The sequence below is a fragment of the Mus pahari genome, chromosome 15 (genome assembly GCF_900095145.1).
Source record: "Mus pahari chromosome 15, PAHARI_EIJ_v1.1, whole genome shotgun sequence".
Lineage (NCBI taxonomy): Eukaryota > Metazoa > Chordata > Mammalia > Rodentia > Muridae > Mus > Mus pahari.
Window position 1 is genome coordinate 50,910,978 of NC_034604.1, and position 8,740 is coordinate 50,919,717.

Here is an 8,740-nt window from a genome sequence, read left to right on the forward strand (position 1 = left end):
CCCCACCACCAGTACACCCACCACTACCTACCCCACCACCAGTACACCCACCACTACCTACCCCACCACCACTACACCCACCTCACTAGCACTCATCCCCTCCCAACTTTAAGGAAGGGAAGAAATTTCCTATTGAAATTTCAGGAAAAAAGATGGGATGCAGGGAAAGGATGGATAAAGTACAAAGCACACTGCCACAGGAAGGGTGCTCATTTGTTGCAGGCAAGAAGGTGAGTTTATTTGTCACAGATGTTGGACTCTGCACTTTACTGGAGCTCCTCTCATGTCTTTCAGGCAGCTAGATCCAAAGGGTAAAAGGTAGGCCCTCCTGTATACAGAGAAATGATCCTGGTTTATAGGATCCTGGTTTATACTCATGCTGCTCATCTTCCCAGTGGCCCTGAATATCTAAATGCCTTTGGATTTAAACTGTTCAACTTTCTAATGTCTTCTTGGAAGATACAAGAATAAAGCACATATATTAAGTGATACTCAATTTCCCAGATAAGACAGATAATCCCGGTCCTTGATCTCCTGAATCCTCTAAGGTCCCATAAGATCTAACATGAAAGAGCTATCTTAATGGCTTTATTTCAGACAGTTGTGCTTAATTCAATTGAACTATAAGCTCTTGAATGCATGGTCTACACATGACTTCAGTAATGCAACTCCGTGCACTAACTTATCTAAGTCACCAAACCGCTACAGCTATGTAGAGGGTGCTTCCTCAAGGAAAAGGGATTTACAAATGAAAGCTATTATAAAACCTAGTCTCTAAGCTAAAAATATACTTCAATAATTATTTCTAAAAGCTTCCTCATCACAGTAAATATGGATGGCAGTGGCTACTTGGCTCATCAAGATCTTGCTCTTCATATGGCCCCCAAGTCTCCCCACCAATGCTACCTAGTCACTTACACTGGACAGTGAACGGAGCTAAGGCATCAGTGGCATCAGAAGACATGAGTGAGGCAGCCCCAAGTGTCAAAGAAAAGCTGCCTTTCAGGATCTAACAAGGGGAATGAGAACAAAAATGGTCATGGGGTGTGTGTGTGTGTGTGTGTGTGTGTGTGTGTGTATGTGTGTGTGTGTGAGAGAGAGAGAGGGGGGGGAGAGTTGGAGGGATCCTTTAAGAAGTTATAACAGGCAGGCCGTGAGATAGTGAGAGGAGCAGGTAAGGCAAGAATGAAGTAAAGGGACTTTGAAGGAGGGGCAGGATCTGATGAGCATTCAATGAAGGGCCAAGCCTGGACCAACAATTCTGTTTCTGCCACTCTTGTTCTTTACGGTGGATGCTTTTATGCACACTCTTTGGAGGCCCAACAATGTCCATTTGTAGTTCTTTGTAGCACCTAGTGCACACAGACACTATTTATTGCCAAGCTTTCTTGAGAGATTATAAGATGGCAAATAGTTCCCCTGCCTTTGAGGGGTTCCAGGCTGGAGGGGAGAGGGCAGGAGACAAGATCAGATGAGATCATTAGTCCACATGGGAGCACACACAGAAAACTCTCCCCAAAGTGTTAACATGTGAAAGGAATTTTGAGCTAGCTAAGAAGACAACAGCTAATAATCAACTATAATTCTTTTTAAAAACTCATGTCTGCCCATGACAGGTACTTAATTAGTATTTGTTAATTAAGTTTAGCTTATTTTGATTTCTATGCTGGGAGCTAGTTCTTATATTTGTTTTTATGTCATCTAAAAAGATAATCTATCTATGTTAAAATGTAAGAGCACAATCTTTAAAAAATATTGTACTATGGGGGCTGGAGAAATGGATCCATGGTTAAGAGCACTTGGTCCTCTACAAGAGGACCATTCTCAGCAACCACATCACATGGTAAGTTCCCAACTGTTTGTACTTGCAGTTCCAGGGGATCTATGTCCTCTTCTGGCCTCTGTGGGCACCAGGCATGTATATCATGCACAGGCATACATGCTGGTGGAACATTTGTAAACACAGAATAAAACAAACAAACAAAAAAATCGAATCTTGGAACCAGATATAGTGGAGCACTGCCTGTAATTCCTGTATTCAGGATGCAGAGGCAGGCAGATCTCTGTTGAGTTTGAGGCCAACCTGGTCTATGCAGTGAGTTCCAGGCCAGACAGGGCTCCACGGTAAAACCTCGGCTCTAAAGAAAATATTGGAATACACACTCATAATTTTCCAATTATGTGCATCTTCTTGTTCTATTTATTTCATAGCAAAAAAAGTTTTCAGAACCTTCAAAAAGAGCACATTTTGCTCACTTGAAATATGTGTGTGTTTTAGCATAAAATATACTTGGCAGGTCCTAATATAATTGGATGGCTACGCCTTGCAAAAACTTGATTTCTTTTTAATCAAATTTTTAGAACCATACTGGGTTTCTTGCCAGGGCTGCAATAGTGAGCAATAAATACATCATTAGATCAATGGTGGTCTGATGACAGATTACTCAAAAGATATTTCCAGCCAAGAAGAATAAGATCAGACATCTTATTGTGCAAAGATTAATAAAATATTGTTTAAAGCACAGATACCAAGTTAAATATAACAGGGAAGGAAACACTGCAAAACAGAATGGAAGAGTCAGGGGTTTATGATGTAGTGATATTGATCATGGATTTTCCTAAGTACTTGAGGCCAGCCACACTATTATATATGCCTCTGATTAGACCTTGAGATGAGAAGGAAAAAAGTTATAAAACAGAAACTAACCAGGGGAAGGCCTGCTGCTAGAATAAATTATTAAAAGCAAACAGGGTGAGTGGGTTGTAAAGACAATATAAAACAGAATCAATGCCCGCAAGAAACCCCAAACCATCCACACTTCTATAAATTTCTTACCACTCTGTCTGGCATTTCACTGGAGGTATTTCTTTCCCACACCCTCCTCATCCCGCCCCCACCCCTGACCCTCCACTCTCGGCCCAGTTCTTTTTTCAGAGCTCAACATTTGTTTTTCTTGTGTAACCCAGGCCCTGCTGTCTACAGCTATGTTTTCAGCTTGTATTAGCAGTGTCTGTTAGGCCACAGATGAGTGCATCTGTCACTTCATTCATCTGGATCTTAAATATAACACTGACACTGTAAGCCAGGGACACCGAGGGTGATGCACATATCACTATTACTTCAATATCACCCTTCTCCACTTTTCTTTTTTATTGTTAAATCCACAAAGCTAAAGCTACGCTGGAGGTTCTCTAGCTCAGTAACTGAGTACCACTAGACTAGCAAAGGTAGGAGTGCAAAAGGATATTCAAAATGGTTGAAATGTATGTATTAGAGGATGTTAGAACAGATTGACTTGAAAGGTGAGCCTTTACAAAAATGATTTCACTGTGGGAATAAGGGTAAAGAAAAAAGGGTCAAACACTTGAAAAGAATTTGTCAAATAAAAGTTAGATGCCAAAAGTATGCCATGGTTAAAAAAAAAAAAAATAAAGAAATGTTGCACAGAAGCTCGTAATGACCTATGGCCCAGTTTCAAGAAAGGCTGCATTCTACTGTAGTTGCTTCCTCTCCTCTCCTCTCCTCTCCTCTCCTCTCCTCCTCTCCTTCCCTCCCACCCCCATCTGTCTGTCTGCCTAAAGAGGGAATAAGTCAGTGCCGTTGTCTGGGGGCTGTGGTATACCTCAGGTTTTACAGCCATTCTAAATCCGTCAACTCATGCAGAAGCTGGGAAAATGGAGTGTAAGTAATATTTCTGTTAGTGTAGAAACAGTAGTATTAGTATAACATGGCCACAGACAAAAATAGCATGAGGCTGAAATGTGGGTCCAAAGAATTCCTCGTGTAGGCTTTGTCCCCAATTGGTGCTCTGTGACCTTTAGCAAACTATTTGCCTCTCCATGTCAAGGTTGGCTGATTAAGCTCAGGGTCACCCAAACACTCATCATACATGCTGGTTAACTTTATAAGGAAAACTTATAAAGTCAAGTCCAATAGAAAGAAAAATGGAAAGAAAAAGTGGTTTCAGAAGATGTGTTCTCACAAAGTAAACAAAGGCAGGCAGCTCACAGTGTAAGGCCAACATCTGACTTACTGGTATTGTCTTTAAGCACAACAGTCAGAAGTCAAGCCTTATGCTTTTGTGGCTGCTCTTTACTCATCTGGAACTAAGTGGGGAAAAAAAATCATTGTCCTCCAAAGATTGTTAAGTGACCTATCAAATGCCAAGTTGTCCTCTGAACAGAAATTGCTCCATAAAAGTCTCCGTGATAATCCAATGATCTGGAACTATATAAGTTCAATGTCTCAACCTATCTAAATCCCTTTGTCATCGAGGAAGTAAATATTCTTGACATTTCTGACCTCTGAGATTTAAAAAAAAAAAAAAAACCTGAATGTTAGAGAGGGCAACTTCCGATACAGACACATTCTCTTTCAAACCTAACCTAAAAGTCTAATGTGGACAATTTTATCAGTATGGAATAGAAGAATGAAACACAGAATGCACATGTCAGGATCAGAAGGTAAGTAAAAAAAGACTAATTGTTAATAATTTATAAATAAAAACTAACCCTGATTTCAGTAAGAATACAGCTAAACAGTATATTTTCAACCCATTTCTGAGGAACAGCTTAAAGTAAATCTAAATTAACGTTCAGAGTGTATCATGGTGGGTGGGGCTCATGGCTGGTCAGCCAAGTAGCTAGAATTTCCCAAGGAAACCCTTGATTCTGTTTACGTCTGTGCTAGCCCTGATTATAAGCATACTTCTGCCCTAGCACCAAGAGGTAAAAAGGGCTCCCTTTTCATCTCTTGGAGAAATGAAGGAAAGAAGTGTATTAGGGCTGGCCGAAGCAGCCCAGAGCATCCCAGCATCACGGGTATAGAAACAGACAGCGGAGACCCAAGACTGAGGAGAGGTATTAAATTATCTTGCTTCTCCAGGCAGACTTCCTTAAAATTGGGGCCAAGGTTACAGGCACAGGGCAAAAGAGGCCTTTGCTGAGAGAGTTAAAACTATCAATTTTATATGGCCAGTAAATACCACCTGGAATTTCTGAATAAGCAATTGTTATGTCAACTCATAGATCATGTTATTTTATTTCCTAAACACCATTCCAGTACTTCTTGATGTTCAAGTTCAAGTCCCTTGTATCAGAACATGTCTTGAGTACTTGAAAATGCAGATTCCTAAGCTACCCTAAGCCCCTGAAGTGAATTCTAGGACAAGAACTGAATTCCCATGGGGCTACTCAGTTTATTTGGATGATTCATATGAAGCCAGGAGGATGTATAGCCCTTCATAAATTTAGACATATATATTAGGGATTTACATATTTCATCCAAATGTTTATATAACATAAAAACGGAAATGCTTGTGATGGGTTCTTAAAACCACTCCAGTTTATAATGAACACCACTATTAAACTGTAATTAAGAACATAAAATTACTGTGAAAAAGATCAACTGTGCTTCTTGAAGGTGTTGTCCCTATTATCACTAAAAATAACTATACCATTAAAGGAATTTATAGCTTTTTTAAGTATCAGTCACTTGCCAGCAGGAACTTAACAAGCTGTTATAATAACACTCCTCCCATACTTTTTAGTCATCAGAAATTTTATGATAAAGCCTTTTTATTATTTTTTAAAACTACACATTGTGAACCATTGTTATTAGTGATTAGGCCAAATATGAACTTATTTCCAGGGTATAAATTCCTAAAGGCATGATTCATTAGGATTAGTGAGGCAATCTTAACTTCAGCCTTGGCAATAAAGTTCTATTTACTTCTATTAAACTATGTGTGTGTGTGTGTGTGTGTGTGTGTGTGTGTGTTCAAAACTATTTTTAGTGCATTCTCTGAAGCAAAAGACAACAGTTTATGATATACATGTTACTGCCAACCAGCCTTGCTGTCGAGGTAACAACCATAGATCTTCTCAGGAGATTTTTTTTCTTCTATAATTCCCTCTCCTCAAATTATGGCTATAATTATATCAGAAAATACTTCCCCTGTTTTAAGAGACATCATTCCCTGCATCAACCTCTTTAAAGCTGTAAGTTCTGGCCAAATAATAGCTGAAAATAGAAGTCAAGCGAAAGGCTTTGTTTGTAGCATGTTGTTTTCCTAAGGGTTGCCCCCCCTACCCACTGTCCCCCTCCCCCAGTGTTCTGGCTGAAGTGTACATGCTATGTTTTAACAGATGGGCTGGCTGCCGGCGGCTGGGCTGTAAAACAGGAACGCAGAATCTGTACTGAGTGGTATTGAACTGAGTGCTCGTAAAGTTTACGGACATATACTGACCCAGACAGACTAGACAAGAGTCAGACATGCTTACACATACAGGATTATAGATACCTTCTAGCTAAGAGCATTCATCTCTATAAGCCAGAGGAAGTTCAAGGCTGAGTTAATCCCTTTATATATTTCTACCTCATTCCCCTATCAATCCTGCACATAGATTCAGATATATGCACTCGGTACATCCATATATGATATAACTCAACGTTTTATGTATTATAAAAGACAGAACTATTGCCAGCACCAGAGCTAACTCTCCATAGTCTTCTTAATAAGCGCTCATTCAGATCAAATAAGAATGGCAAGACAATATTGCACTGAATTCTATTTAGTCCACACAGAATATAAGCTGCATGCAACTGCACTCAGAAAAATCGAGCTGCATTTACTACAAGAGGAAGCGGGGGAACAGTGTAACCTGAGCTTAGCCACGAAGTGTCAGGTCTAACCTTGAATCCTCAGTTGTCAGTTCTTGCCACAACTTCAACACGTAAAACACGCAGGTGTTTTAATGAACACCACCAAACCAGGCTGCGGACACCTAGCCAGGTGTTGGCCTCTACGCTCCCTGCTGGTCTTAACCAAGTTCCTCAGACACACCTTGTGGCGGATGCGGAGGTCTGAGCAACCCAAGAAGAGGGGCGCACATTCAAAGGCTGACAGGAAGCAATTACTTCCCAAAGTTTAATGTTCAGGCACCGCTGTCATTTTCTTTGGATCTGCAGAGTATGAAAGAGGCCTGCTACTGTCCCCAGCGGGTCCTTCCAGTTCTCAGTCGGAACGCGACCAGCGCTCGCTGCGCACGCCGGCTCGGGCGCCGGTTAATGTTTAGGAACCACTCTCAGCCATCTAGGAACTGCTGTGTACGCACCGAGGTGTCCCCGCGCGCTAGTGGCGCCGCCGCAGAGGGGCAGGGGGCACGTCTGGGACCTAAGGGTGGCAACCACCAACGCCAAGTCGGTTCCGACGTACAGCCACGTCCTGGGCCGAGTTGGGATGCTTTGAAAACCAGAAGTTCGGGAGCCGGGACGCTGCCGAAGAGTAAGTGTCTCCTGCCTTGCCTTGCCCTTCCACAGCCGCCACGCTCCCACCCGCCAGCACCGACGCGGTCTTCAGCTCGCTGGCAACCCGGCGCGGAGGAGCTGTTTTCACGGCGCGGATACTCACCCTCCTGGCCCAGTCCAGACGCCAAATCCACGCCCCTGCTGCAGATCCTCAGTCCCAAGTTGCCCAGAACCGCCGGCTGCTCTTGTCCTGCGGGACCTGGGCGCATTGGCTCTGCGGGGCACCTGACGGGGGAACGCCGCAAGCTCCGCGGTCGCCTGGCTCAGCAGTCGCCCAGAGCGCGCTGACAAACCACGGACCGGCTCAGCGAATGAGGCGGAACACCGCGCAGCGCTGACTAGTCTCCGAAGGGGGCGGAGCCCTAGGGCGGGGCCAGCCTCAGGCCAGCCCCCGTAAGGCGGGGCGTCTACTAGCGTTTGACTGGCGGAGGCCATAGCCAATCGTCAGGGCACCAGGATCCTTGGAGGCTGTAGGAGGTGCCTAGAGCGTAGTCCCGCCCCTCACTCAATGTCCAATCGCTTGCGGCTGAGCGTTGACCGGGAGACGCTCTAGCTGCCCGCAAGTTGGCAGTTGTGAAGTGCGGTGGTGGTGGTGGTGGTAGTGTGGTGGTGGTGGCGGCGGCGTCTGGGGAGCCTCCTGCGTGGTCTGATGCTGTGGGACCCAAACACTCCGGGAACGAGGCTGCGGCCAGGGAAGGCTCTTGCTGACAGACCGTAGGAGTTCCCAGAACCGTCGCGAGTGGGCACGCTCACACCTGACACCAACAGGAGGCAAGGAACTTGGCCCCAAAGGCGCCCTAGTCTTGGGAGGACTCTGAGTACTCACACAAGCTGAGTCTCGCAGGTCCAACTACACTGGAGAGGGTTCTAAACTCGATCTGGAGCTTGTCTCTGAAACAAGAACTCTGGCTCAGCCAACCTCTGGGAAAGTACAAAGCAAGACTCTCCTTTTCCTTCCACACCGCTAGGGACATCTTAGCAAAAGCCTGGTTCTTCTCTTGCCCAAAGGCGCCCCATACACTTACTATCCTCCACAATGGGTTCTGCTGCTGTCTGCTTGCTCCTCCAGGAATATCGAGAAGCCAAAACCATCCATCCAGTCTTCTTGGACAGAAAACCGCAGTAGTGAAGCCGCGTCCATCGGACTCTGCATTCCCCTCTTTCTGTTTTGGAAAACTTTGATTAGGCTGAAGGCGTGAAACAGCTCATAGTTGGTAGTTGGTAGTGCAATGGGAGCCTTTAGGTCTCGCCCGAATGGTCTTTTTAGCCAGGGAGTATTGCTGTCTAAGGCTTAGAATATGAGCATGTCTTAGACTATCTTCTTGGGGTGGGTAGATCCAATGAGTGCTTAGACCTGTATGTACTTGTGCATCCAACTAGTGTTAAAGGAAATGCACAACAGTACAGGAAAAGGGGCCAAATTGCTTGCTG

The 8,740-nt window shown here is 44.2% G+C and overlaps 1 protein-coding gene across 1 annotated transcript in view; it reads right to left on the reverse strand.

Moving 5' to 3' along the window:
* March3 (membrane associated ring-CH-type finger 3) overlaps positions 1-7,484 on the reverse strand; it is a 143,156-nt gene extending 135,672 nt beyond the window's left edge. The window contains exon 1 of the mRNA XM_021214934.2: positions 7,413-7,484. The gene's annotated coding sequence lies outside the window, so the exon portion shown is untranslated. The remainder of the gene's footprint in view (positions 1-7,412) is intronic.
* Between the last annotated feature and the right edge of the window lie 1,256 nt (positions 7,485-8,740).